Raw genomic sequence first — 13023 nt, 5'->3', positions numbered from 1 at the left:
TGTTTTCATTTTGTCCTGCAACTCGCAAGTAGAGTACTACCTCATGAAGCTTAAACGGTGCGACAGGGGTTAATAAATTAAGAAATGAGTCCCCGAATTGTGCACCATAGGAGTGAACACTCCATGGCATCAAAAGTCGATTTCACCGTATACGAGTGGCGAAAGTCATTCAGGAGATAAAACTTGACACCTTAAGAAATTTGACAATATTCATGGTTATCACCTATTCCACATTCGTAGTGATTACCCTCTTTTCCTATAAAATTTGATTTCACACGATTCCATCGAGAAAATAACCTTTTTAATTTTTTATCTTCCCAGTTAGATTTGCTTTCTTCAAAGCAGACCTCTTGCAGCTCTAAATAAGCGAGAGTGGGGCGGGGGGGGGGCTATTTCTCAACCCCAGAAATCAGTCATTGTCTAGGAGCAGACGTCACAAGATCGTATAATATCATGGATTAGATTCGTAAAATGGGATACGTGTTTAGTATGTTGAGATGGGGTCAGAGCAGTATAAAATGTTTGCTATTATCATTTAGCCAATTATGTTCTATCTTAATTAAGAGGTGTTTTGCGGCTGTACATTTCAACATAAGTATTCATGACATGGACCGATATTCAGATCATGTAATATTCAGTAGATAGCCAGTCCTTTTTTCTAACATGCCTCTTTATGTTGAGATGCATTTCGTTGTGATTGTGAGAGCATTTGATGGAATGGCACAAGTAGAGTTTTGGGATACCGCGGGTCCAGGCTGTGTTTTTGATTTACTATTAGATGGAACCGGAAATATTCATGTTAAGTCTTTTGCATAGTGCAGAAGCCATGAAATGGTAAACAGAGAGAGTCTATGCGAATGTGAAAGAAGGAAAAGTCATACCGCTGTTGAGTTACAGTTGCGTAATTGTGGTCATTGATTTATTAGAGTAAAGGTTTGCAGTCTGCGTAGTATGTGCATTTCAAGCTGACAGCTACTGTTGTCACGAAGTCCTAGGAAAGAGTGGAGAATAGGGACTTCCATCCAAATTTACGCAATAGTCTGATTGGTTCATAAGGGACTCGGCTTGCTTTTAATTGTATACTACTATTGGACCACGTGTGCATTTTATTGTTTCTTATTTTGCGTATTTTGTTTTAATTATATAATTATTTATATAGCTTTACTTTTGCGTGTGTTATTATAAATCATTTTTTTAAATTTTAGATTTGATTTGAAATGTTTTTGCGCCAATTCAATCATATTGTTATTGACTTGAGCTAGGTGTTAAATTGGTTTGGAAATGTTTTCGGCGGCGACGTAATGGAAACCAATGGTGTTGATCCTTGTCGTTTCCATATTTTCCGCCTGAGCTTGTTTGTCTGATAATGACTGAGAATGTTTCTCATACGGAGGTGATGGAAAACAGCGTATTCTTGTGAATTCTCCGTTTGGAATATGGATATAGAGAGAAAATAATAATGAAATAGTCATCGGATTAGCTTTGATCTGATAATGATATTATGAATATGAAACATCAAATAGAATAATAATAACAGCACATACATGCGCTTCAATGAATGATCATCATCATTGTTTCGATAGTACGTGGAAATAATGACAGAACTCGAGAATGTGTTGCAATGTTCTGCGTTATGTAGTCACAGATAATGGTTAAACTAGTTTACTACTTAGGATAAAGATCATATGTGAGGTTGGTTATAATTGTCCTGCACCGGTGTCCTCTATGGAATCCGCGACCCTATACTCATAGGTGTGTGAAATATGAAAATCAAATTATCTTATATTTCGTTGAAAGTAATGATGTATTTCAAGATCCAAAGTTTGCTACAGTTGTGTTTTAGTATTTATATGGTTGCGGCAAAGGAATGATCTATGCTTCTTGTGAGCATAACTTTACATGCTAGCAATATATTGCTGAGATTTCTATGCGTGTTGAATGTGTATTTGTTTTGTCACCCAAACGTTGCCTGAAAAAGGTTGTGGTTTGGGCTTTATTTAGAATTAAATAAGTCTCATTTCGAACTTGTCAAGAATGAATTAAAAACCATCTTGCGAGATGCGTAGTTTGAAGATAAAATCTTTCTAAATCATCAGTTCCCTATGAAGCCCAAATTTTCATTCATTACCAGCGCTTAAAATTCAGTCGTGCAAACTAGTCTTTGACCATCATAAAATCAACTTACTTTACACTTGCACTTCCTCTTCTAAACTCCTTCGTCCTATATCAGTTATTATTATTAGTAGTACTAGTATTCAATTGTTAAAATGATGATAATTATTATTATTATTGTTATTATTATTAACATTATTGTTACTATTGTTATTATTATCATTAAAATTATTAACATCATCATTATTATTATTATTGTTATAATTATTATTGTTATTTATTATTATTATCATGATTGAAATTGTTATTATTAATTTATTTTCGTCTTTATTATTATTTTTTGTTTATAATTACCATTTTTATTACTATTACTGCTGTTATTTTTATTAAAATTTTAATTATTATTCATTCATTTGTCATGATTATTGTTATTATGATTAGTAGTAGCATTGTGATTTATATTTTTATTCATTTAGTTTTGTCTTTATTACCGTTATGGTTCGTTTATTATTGCCATGATTATTAAATATTATTGCTATTATTAAAAATTTTAATATTATTTTTCGCTTATTTTTATCATGATTATTGTTGATGTTGTTATTATTATTATTATTATTATTATTATTATTATTATATACATTTGTTGGCGATGTTGGTCTTAGTGAATATTTATGATAGTGCCCTAGTGGCGTGGTGACTACTTGTGATTTAATATTTTTTTTGTGGCAATCTAGCAAGATTCCTTTTCAAAGGATTTTGTGTGGCTCTGAAAAGAGCCTTTGGATTGTTTCTGTCGTGGCAGAGTCCGTCATTGGCCGGACAGAATTTGCTGTAGTTCGCTGATACGGTCTAATGCATTCTGAGCCATTTCCATGTTAATTTCCCTGATGCTTTTCCAGATATCACGTCTTCGCTGCAAATGTTCCTGGTATATAGGAAGATGCTGCTTTTTCGCTTGATTGATCCGTTTCTGAAAAAAGCGTATGCGTTGGTCTAGGAAAAGGACTTGTTCTGAGGCCGTTTGAAAACGTACCTGCCACTGAAGCAATTCTTGTCTCTTCACAGAAAGGTCGAGAGCAATCTCCGGGTGATCCATCTCTTGCCGAGTACTGAAATGTCTAGCCCAAGATTGTTTATATACAGTCTCGCGGACTTAACGGGACACATCTCAGATTAGTGTCAAACTAATTATGGAACATATCTATTCAATCTATACTGCTCCTGGCAGTTAATAGGTTATTTGATTGAATCCCAACCGGATTATCCTCGACGTGCATAACTGATTGGGTTCCGCAATGTGTCAAAGTGAACGATACTTATCATTAGCTGATGGGTTAATTTGCATTTAGCAGTCGATACTATAGGGTAAAAGAATGCAAGGTCTGATTAATACCAGCTTTAACAGTCAGTAAGAACATGTCTTTGACATGTTAGGTGCTGTCAGCTTTCGAACAATATATTTGTAGATACCTTTCTTTTAATGTCTCATCATGTTTCGATGTTTGTAATATTATTCCTTGATCAATTACATCAGTCACATTATACAAGCACTAAATTATAGATATTGTTAAAAAAATATATCTCTTCTTGGATTGTATGCCCTTCCTATGTGATGCTTTTATTAACAACATATCTTTTAAACAAATTGTATTCTCTTTAGTCATTTGCAATATATGTCCTTTCTATCAATGTCGAAATCACATTGTTGTGTCATATGTTATTACTGAGTGAATGTGTGAAGTTGATTCATTGAATAATTGTATGTATTCGCTTTTTATTTTTAATTATGTATATCATTTTTCCCCTCCCATGTGCTATTATAAATCATGTTTGCATCGTATATCACAATGAAAATTAATTTGAACAGATTCAGTGTTACTGATCTGCCTTGAGCTTGGCATCAAAAATGGATTGAAATAGTTTATCGCACGGACGTGATGGAAAACATGGGTAATAATTTGTGTCTGGGTTTACGAGTCACTGTTGCTGCTATTACACGACCTTATTCCGTAAACTGGCCGGCCTTATTAACGATGGGGAAAAAGCAGAAAAATTAGTTGAACACTTTTCAAGCATATGCAGTAATGCCAACCATTCAGTCAAATTTGTAAAGCACCACAACCTATTAACTCATTAACCGCTGGAGATTGTTTTCATTTTGTCCTGCAACTCGCAAGTAGAGTACTACCTCATGAAGCTTAAACGGTGCGACAGGGGTTAATAAATTAAGAAATGAGTCCCCGAATTGTGCACCATAGGAGTGAACACTCCACGGCATCAAAAGTCGATTTCACCGTATACGAGTGGCGAAAGTCATTCAGGAGATAAAACTTGACACCTTAAGAAATTTGACAATATTCATGGTTATCACCTATTCCACATTCGTAGTGATTACCCTCTTTTCCTATAAAATTTGATTTCACACGATTCCATTGAGAAAATAACCTTTTTTAATTTTTTATCTTCCCAGTTAGATTTGCTTTCTTAAAACTACAAAGGAAATATCAATTCAAAGCAGACCTCTTGCAGATCTAAATAACCGAGAGTGGGGAGGGGGGATATTTCTCAAACCCACAAATCAGTCATTATCTAGGAGCAGACGTCACGAGATCGTATAATGCCATGGATTAGATTCGTAAAATGGGATACGTGTTTAGTATGCTGAGATGGGGTCAGAGCAGTATAAAATGTTTGCTATTGTCATTTAGCCAATTATATTCTATCTTAATTAAGAGGTGTGTTGCGGCTGTACATTTCAATATGAGTATTCCTGACATGGACCGATATTCTGATCATGTAATATTTAGCAGATAGCCAGTTCTTTTTTCTAACATGCCTCTTTATGTTGAGATGCATTTCGTTGTGATTATGAGAGCATTTGATGGAATGGCACAAGTAGGGTTTTGGGATACCGCGGGTCGAGGTTGTGTTTTTGATTTACTATTAGATGGAACCGGAAGTATTAATGTTAAGTCTTTTGCGTAGTGCAGAAGCCATGAAATGGTAAACAGCGAGAGTCTATGCGAATGTGAAAGAAGGAGAAGCCATACCGCTGTTGAGTTATAGTTGCGTGAGTAAAGGTTTGCAGTCTGCGCAGTATGTGCATTTCAAGCTGACAGCTACTGTTGTCATGAAGTCCTAGGAAAGAGTGGAGAATAGGGACTTCCATCCAAATTTACGCTATAGTTTGATTGGTTCATAAGGGACTCAGCTTGCGTTTAATTGTATACATGGACCACGTGTGCATTTATTGTTTCATGTTTTGCTTATTTTGTTTTTATTTTTTAATTATTTATATAGCTTTACTTTTGCGTGTGTTATTGTAAATCAATGTTTACAATTTTTGATTATATTAGAATGATTTTACGCCAATTCAATCATATTGTTATTGACTTATGCTTGTTGTTATGTGGACAGAAGTGTAGTCGTGGGAAAGAAAGTGGAGAAGAGGAGAAGGAGTCTAGAGAATATCGAGGACGAAAAGGACACGGAATTGGGAAAAACGAGAGAGAGAGAGAGAGAGAGAGAGAGAGAGATTGGTTTCGATTTTTAACGTAGTTTTTTTTTATTATAAAAATCAGTCACATCGCTACGATGTCAAAAGTGTGAAAGTTTATATTTATGTCTAGCACTGGGAGCATGATGCCGCATACATGTAGCATGATGTCCCACCCAGTCACATTATCATCACACCAGGCCGACACGTCCTAACACGAACTTCTTAATGCTGAAAGCCAAGTGAGACTGCTCTTAGTATCAGTTTTGTAAGTCTTTGTTGTGACTCGACCGGGGATCGAACCTACGACCTACCGCTTCCGAGGCGGACGCTCTAAGCAAAAGGCCACCGGAGCGGTATGAGAGAGAGAGAGAGAGAGAGAGAGAGAGAGGATACAACAGACGAGCTTAAATACAAGGACAGGTGGAAGTCAGTCTCACAGTGCCAACCAAGTTATGCAATGGGCTGAGTAAAGGGCCGAGCGGAAGGAATATAATTAGAGATCTGAGTGATTTGATTATTGAATTATTATTAAATTGTTATTCATTGAATTTCAACCTTTTTTTAAAATATTTAACCATATAACCGTCGACGTTGCTTACTGTGATCTCAGAGCTTTACATTATTGTTTCACTAAATTTAACTTCCTACAAAACAGAGCCGCAGTGGAACTATTATAGTAGTTTAAATATTATACTGGGAGTACCCAGCCCCGAACTATATGTTCGTCACACACCACCCCAACCATTTAGTTGGTTTTCTGTTGATTTCACCTTTAGTAAAGAATGCTACACCCACCTGTTATATATATATATATATATATATATATATATATATATATATATATATATATATGTGCAACACGCTGATTCCCTAAAATGGTGACAGGTTAATTATTATATATAAAATTATTATATATCAATAGCTTGTTGACGTATGAGGTACTTTGGGGTAAGATCAATTACGTGTTAAAAATGATGTTCTCCCTTTTATAAACAAATACTTCAGACATGTATTTTCATTACAGGTATGGTAAAATTGATAACACTGCAATATAATCCCATTCATCAATATATATACTCCTTCAAACACTACTGCATTCAGTTTTATTTTCGTTCCGTTTTATTGTCAGCTGGATACCAAAACCTAGTATTCAGCAGAGGATGCTGTGAATTTATGCACTGAATTTATTCATCAAATGGGAAGTATACACTGTAATATTTTTTATTTTATCATCATTCTATTATCTTTTAGACCTCCTTAGTAAAATAATACGTACGTTGCTTCATGTTGTTGCTGCTGTGGGTCAATTTGTTTCATGCGCCATTTCTATATTTATCTTATCCTCCCCTTTGTGTTCAGAATGTGTCAAAACAAGATCGGAAATGGTAAACAAGAATATAAACGACAGGCGACATTTTAATGTAACAAAGTAAAAAAAATGTAATATGCATAATAATTTACAAGTTAGGTGTAGATAAACCGTAATGGTTTTATTGAATCCTGTATATACCCAATGGCGAACCTCATATTTACCTGTAATCCTTGCCACAAATGACTAAAACTCGGGGCATTATAGGTCAAGTAGTCAGTCACCCATAAAAAACAAGAGGAAATGATTGGATGGCATTTAGGAAAAGAGCACGAACTTTCCGTAGTAGCGGTTGTTTTTGCCATGCTTATTCGCCAGGAAAGTTAGTCATATGAAGAATCAGTGACAACTGAATTGAAAACAAGAAAGATGAGGTATGTAATTTGTGTATAAAGCAAATTGTGTAAACTTTATGTAAAGTATTTATGTTCGAGATTGTAAATATAAGCCTGTCTGTTATTGGAGAATATAAGTTCGTTTTTTATCATAAAGGTGTAGCCAGTAAGAAACGTATGGCGTATGACGTATGGTAATTGTGTTTACTCAAATAAGCTCAAATATACACTAATAGACACACTGAATATATCTTTGGAGGTATTTTTTTTATATACGTTGACACGGTTTTAATCGTTAATTAATTAAAGTAAACACTTTAAGCGTCCACGTTTTTTTTCACTGTTCGCGTGATTTGCATCTGTTAACTACGAGCACGTGGCATATGTAATTAACAATTTCAAATGAACTGGACATGCATTACTCTTGAAGCGTGTCAAATTGGTTAAGCAGGCTAATTTAGTCGGATTAAATATTACAGTAAATCGTGAATGTTGAGAGTTCGGCACTTAAAATGTCGTCAGAATACTTTCAGACTAAATTGGTCATCGATTGGAATTTACAGTGGGTCAAGAATAGTTACGGAGAATAAATAAATATTTAATTACGTTAATATTGAAAGAAGGAAGAAAAGGAATAAGACGGCAACAATGCAACATTTAATACTATAAAAATACGTAAGCATTATAAATGTTTACTTTGTCTCTTTATCTTTTTTTAAAATATAAAATGTGGGTAACTCTATCATAGCGGCTTACAAACGAACGTTCTAAACGTGGACAACAGGAACATATTTACTGTTGATACGATACGGACGGGAAGTGAGACTGTAATTAGATGGACATAGTACACAATTAATTTTACTATATGTTCTCTACATTTGTTTCTCAGTACTGACCTTTCCACTGTGTGACAATCAATGCAAATCATATGTTAATCTAAAATACCTTCAAGGATGACTTCACGGTGAAGTTCTTGTCAAAGGTTGACCTGCTCTTTTTTTAGATGAGTGACTGTCAGCATAACAGCATGTAAACAGAACACATATTTCACTTCCGGATCATCACCAAGGCCTTATTACTCACTGTGCACTGTCGCCAAAATACATACAGACAACAACACCCTGAGCTCATATTATCAAGAATAAACAGTTGCCTTTAAATCTCTACCAAAAATGCATAAATAAAACTCTTCTATCACCATCAAAATGAGAGAGGAAAAAATGTTCTAAAAATAGACTAGAACTACATTCGTAGGTACTGAACTGGAAGTATTAATTGTGATGTAATTCCTGACAGGCTTCAAGTTTTACGCCAATTTTAGTCAAACTTTTATATTTGCATGCTATACCTATTTCAACTTTATACATGAAGTCTTTTTGAATTTCCTTGCAAACAAAACATGTGACACCTGTCAGAAAGTATGTAGTGCTGGTGTTCCACAGGGTGCAAGTTCTGGTCCAAGTGCTCTTGAGAAACCAAAACTAAATTTGCTATATCTTCCTTAATTATAGGAATTTTTCAATGCAGTAAAAACCTAATTGTGATACAAGATAAGTCCTGTCTGAAAATATGTTTGAAATATACAAATATTGATAAATTCAATTTTAATGGCAAATTAAATAAACATTTAAATTTTAAAAACTAAACTTTATTGAAAACTTAAATTTTCATACAAGTTTTAAAACAGTTTGACAAATTTTTGACAGAAAAGTTGACTAATGAATGGTATTTAAAATAAATGGTAGTTTGGGTCTGTATAACTGATAACATTTTTCCCACGGGTAGTGAAGCATCATAGCTCATAGTGATTTTGGCAGCAAACCGCAATATGCCTGTCCAAATGCATATAGGTGTACACACTAAAGAAACACTGACAGGTGCTATGTTCCACATTTATTGTGTCAGGTACTTAGGCAGTTGTTTCCATAACTAATAGCACATTCAGATTTAAAGTTCTAATGGGACCAATACCATGTTTTATAGCAAAAATGCATTCAATTTGAATGTCGATAACAAGAAAAGGTGGCAATGGGATAGGCAAATAGTTTCTAGGGAGGTTCTACCTTACTGAAAAATGGTGCTGATATCTCTCGTGAAAACCTAAGCCATGTCTTTGAGGTACCATATATCAGTGTGGTGATATGAACTAATCTTGGTCACTTATTGCAGTACAATGCACATGCCCTTATAAAACCATGCTATCACTGCCGGACTACTGGAGAGCTTCCAAGCTGAACCAACCCTAACACTTTGTTACAGATACCAGACTATACCTGAAAAGATACAACATGTTTCACTTAATTCTAGAAAACAGTAAGATCTATGTAAATGAAGTTAAAATGTGTTAGATATGGTGATTTCAAATTAACATTAAGGTTGCAAGCATGGGGGAAAATATTAAACTTGACAGAGTGACACTCAGAAATGTGAAGCAATGGCCATGTATTAAAGTGTTAAATTCATCCTAAAAATATGAGGTTTCTAGAAGCACATTTAGCCATTTACAAGTTAAATAACTAAACAGGTAGATTATGTATCATAAAGTTTAAGGCAATGTTGGGGCGGTGAGGTTTGATCACTGGTGCAAACATTATTACATACCAGTATACAGGAAAGTCAAGTGACAATGTACTAAATAGAATGTGTTACTATAAGCAATCTTATTCATGAGGGAAAAAACAATTTTGGATATTGCAAGTGAATACAGCCAAATGTGGTCATACAAATCAACTATAGGTACCAATAAATCCTATATCATCAGCTAAATGTGAAATTCTGATCCCCAAAACTTGTAAACAAGGATGGAAATTAGCATATGTGGGATATATACAATGTACTGGTTAAGATAAAATGTGCAACCATAATTCAAATGATCTATTTCAACATTTATATGGTATTTTTAAGAGTGTTGGTTACCAATTATTAAGCTCATTGATTGAATGGAATCAGATATCAGCTGATGTTTCAATACCGCACTCTGTCAAAATACTAAATTGAAATATGTTACCATACATAGGCATATTCATGACGAAAATAACATTTTGGGATATTTTCAGTGCACATAGCCATAAATGTGCCTTACAGATTCACTATAGGTACAATGTGAGCCTATATGATGTACTGAATGTGAACTTTTGACCCCAAACATTCTAAAATGGATGGATATTTGTACATGTGGGATATGTAACCATGTACAAAGTTAAATTCAAATAATTTGTTTGAATGCTTCTTATGTAATCTTGAGAGTGTCAGTTAACAAATAGTATTAGTAATTAATAATGCATAAAGAAAGATGGATCATTAGAATTCCCATAACATCATATAGGCCACAATGCCGCACTACACCAATCAATATCTTAACCTAACTGAACAATAAAATGGAATGCATTTTGTGTTCAACTTACATCATTTTGCTTTTTTCTTACATCCAAGGGTAAATATACCTGGGGGAAGCATATTTTATCCCTTTGACCTGTATTTCATTCTCAGACAGTTTAAAATGATTTAGTAGAGAACTTGAGTAGGTTCTAGTATGAAGTTTTCATCGCTGTCCTCTCACTAAATACCTTATAACTATGTTTATAAACAATTACTGAAGGCTATACAAGCAGATGTGTGTTACTCAGGAAGTGACCCCATCATAAACACATAAATTAACTGCTTGGACCCCTAACAAATAGTCTGAATGGCCAATACAAATTATAATTTTGTCTTCATGTATTTTTAATGAAGGTCTCATTTTGACTACAAAGATATTTTCTCTGACAAAGTGTGACAAAAATCCAACATTGGAGCTTTTAGATGGTGTAGGAATATATACATGCTGATAACATTTAATAGGATTCCCAAAAATATTATATATGTGCATTTTAGGGTTTTTTAAAATTATTTTTTATATTTTTAAAAACTTTATTAAACTTTTTAAAATAAAATTAATTTTTTACTTTTAATTTCATTCTTATATTTTAAAAGTCAATATACATGACATATTAAAATTTCATGTGTCTATCTTTAATAATAAAGATTTTATACCAATTTAAACTTTGCTCCAATACTGCTCTGACAGGACATAAGTAGTGAATGGGGACACCCTAGGGACAAGGGGACTTTAATGTTAAATAGGGGTATATCCACTCTGGGGACAATGGAAATTTAACATGGGAAAAAAAAGACATCCACTCTGGGGACAAGGGAATTTAACATGGGAGAAAGGAAATATCCATTCTAAGGACAAAGGCATTTGAACAATGGGAGAAAAAAATATCCATTCTAGGGACAAAGGCAATTGAACATGGGATTATTTTTTTAACAAAAAAATAAAAAAAAAATAAAAAAGGGGTAGGCAATGGAAAGTCAATCTCTTTTCGAGAAATGTGGGTGGCCCTGAAAAGGGCCCTTGGGTTTCTTCTGCTTCTAATTTCTTCTATTTCTCCACAAACTTCTTATTTTCTCTCCTACACTCTTTCTCTTCTTTTCTTTCTTTTCTTCCTTTTTTCTCTTCTTTCTTCTTCTCCTCCTCTTCTTTCTTCCTCTTCTCATTTTCTTCTTCTTTTTCAATTTTTTCATTCCAAGCTCTTATCCTTATCCTTTCCTCTTCATCCTCCTTCTCCTCCTTTATTTCTTTCATCACATCACTTATCATGTCCTTTACTTTTCGTAAGTTATTAATCTCCATCTTCACTCGATGGGGACTATAAGAATAGTGATCTTCGTTTAGCCTCAATAGCATTTGTTCCATCATGCCCAAATTGTCCAGGACGTCTTGCAATGTTTGCAATTTATCGAGGTGGTTTGAAGCCATCTTCTCTGTAGAATGGTTTGAACGACGTATAATCTGGGTTCCTATTCGAAAAGCGCGGACGTGATGGAAAACATCCCCCTCAAACGAAATTCATATTACCTAGATCATGACCTAACAACGCGCGGACGTGAAGGAAAACATCCCCTACTTTTCTCATTTCATAATATACTATCCATATAAGTGAACCAGCAATAAACTAAACCCAAATCTACTATTCACACACGCAAAGCATTAAAAAAAACCCCAAATCTACTATCCACACAAACATACGTGAGCGCTTACAAACACACACACACACACACACAAGAAAAAAAGAGTCAGTGTTTATATTCACACTACTTTACATACACACATTGGCAAATCGATTACTATATCTTTTCTAGAGAAAATGCTGGCACCTTCCTGGTCTGGCACCACACACACATCTTAGACTCCAGTCTCCTTGCCAATTCACCCTTGTTGTTGTAAGCGCAGAGGCGGGTTGAGTGGCTTCACTATTCCAATCTTCTGTCTCTGGAATAGTGAAGACTTCCCTTTCTCTTCTTCTATTTCTTATTCTAGGATGAATTGGCATCCTTACCTCCTGTTGTAAATGTGGTGCAGCTACAGGTTGGGGAGATGTTCTTGCCTTAGGTGTCACCTTGCACACAGGGTTCATCATAGGGTGACACCTGATCTCTCTCTTTCTTTCCTCCTCTTCTTTCATTTTTCTCTCTTCCTCCTCCTGTTCTATCCTGGCTTCTTCCACAAGGGCCTCCGCAGCCAGCTCGTTCAGGAGGCATCTGGCATATTCCAGGTGCATCTGGAGTTCAAAAAGTTTTTCAAGTCTGCTACTCATTTTTATTGTTGATCAATTAACAAGGGTAGCTAGACTGCCGAGTGATTTTTAATTTATAGTGAAAGCGCG

This window comes from Sinohyriopsis cumingii, unplaced genomic scaffold, assembly GCF_028554795.1.
Source record: "Sinohyriopsis cumingii isolate HCF-2022 unplaced genomic scaffold, ASM2855479v2 utg002441l, whole genome shotgun sequence".
NCBI classification, from domain to species: domain Eukaryota; kingdom Metazoa; phylum Mollusca; class Bivalvia; order Unionida; family Unionidae; genus Sinohyriopsis; species Sinohyriopsis cumingii.
Note: the sequence above shows the minus strand (reverse complement) of the source record.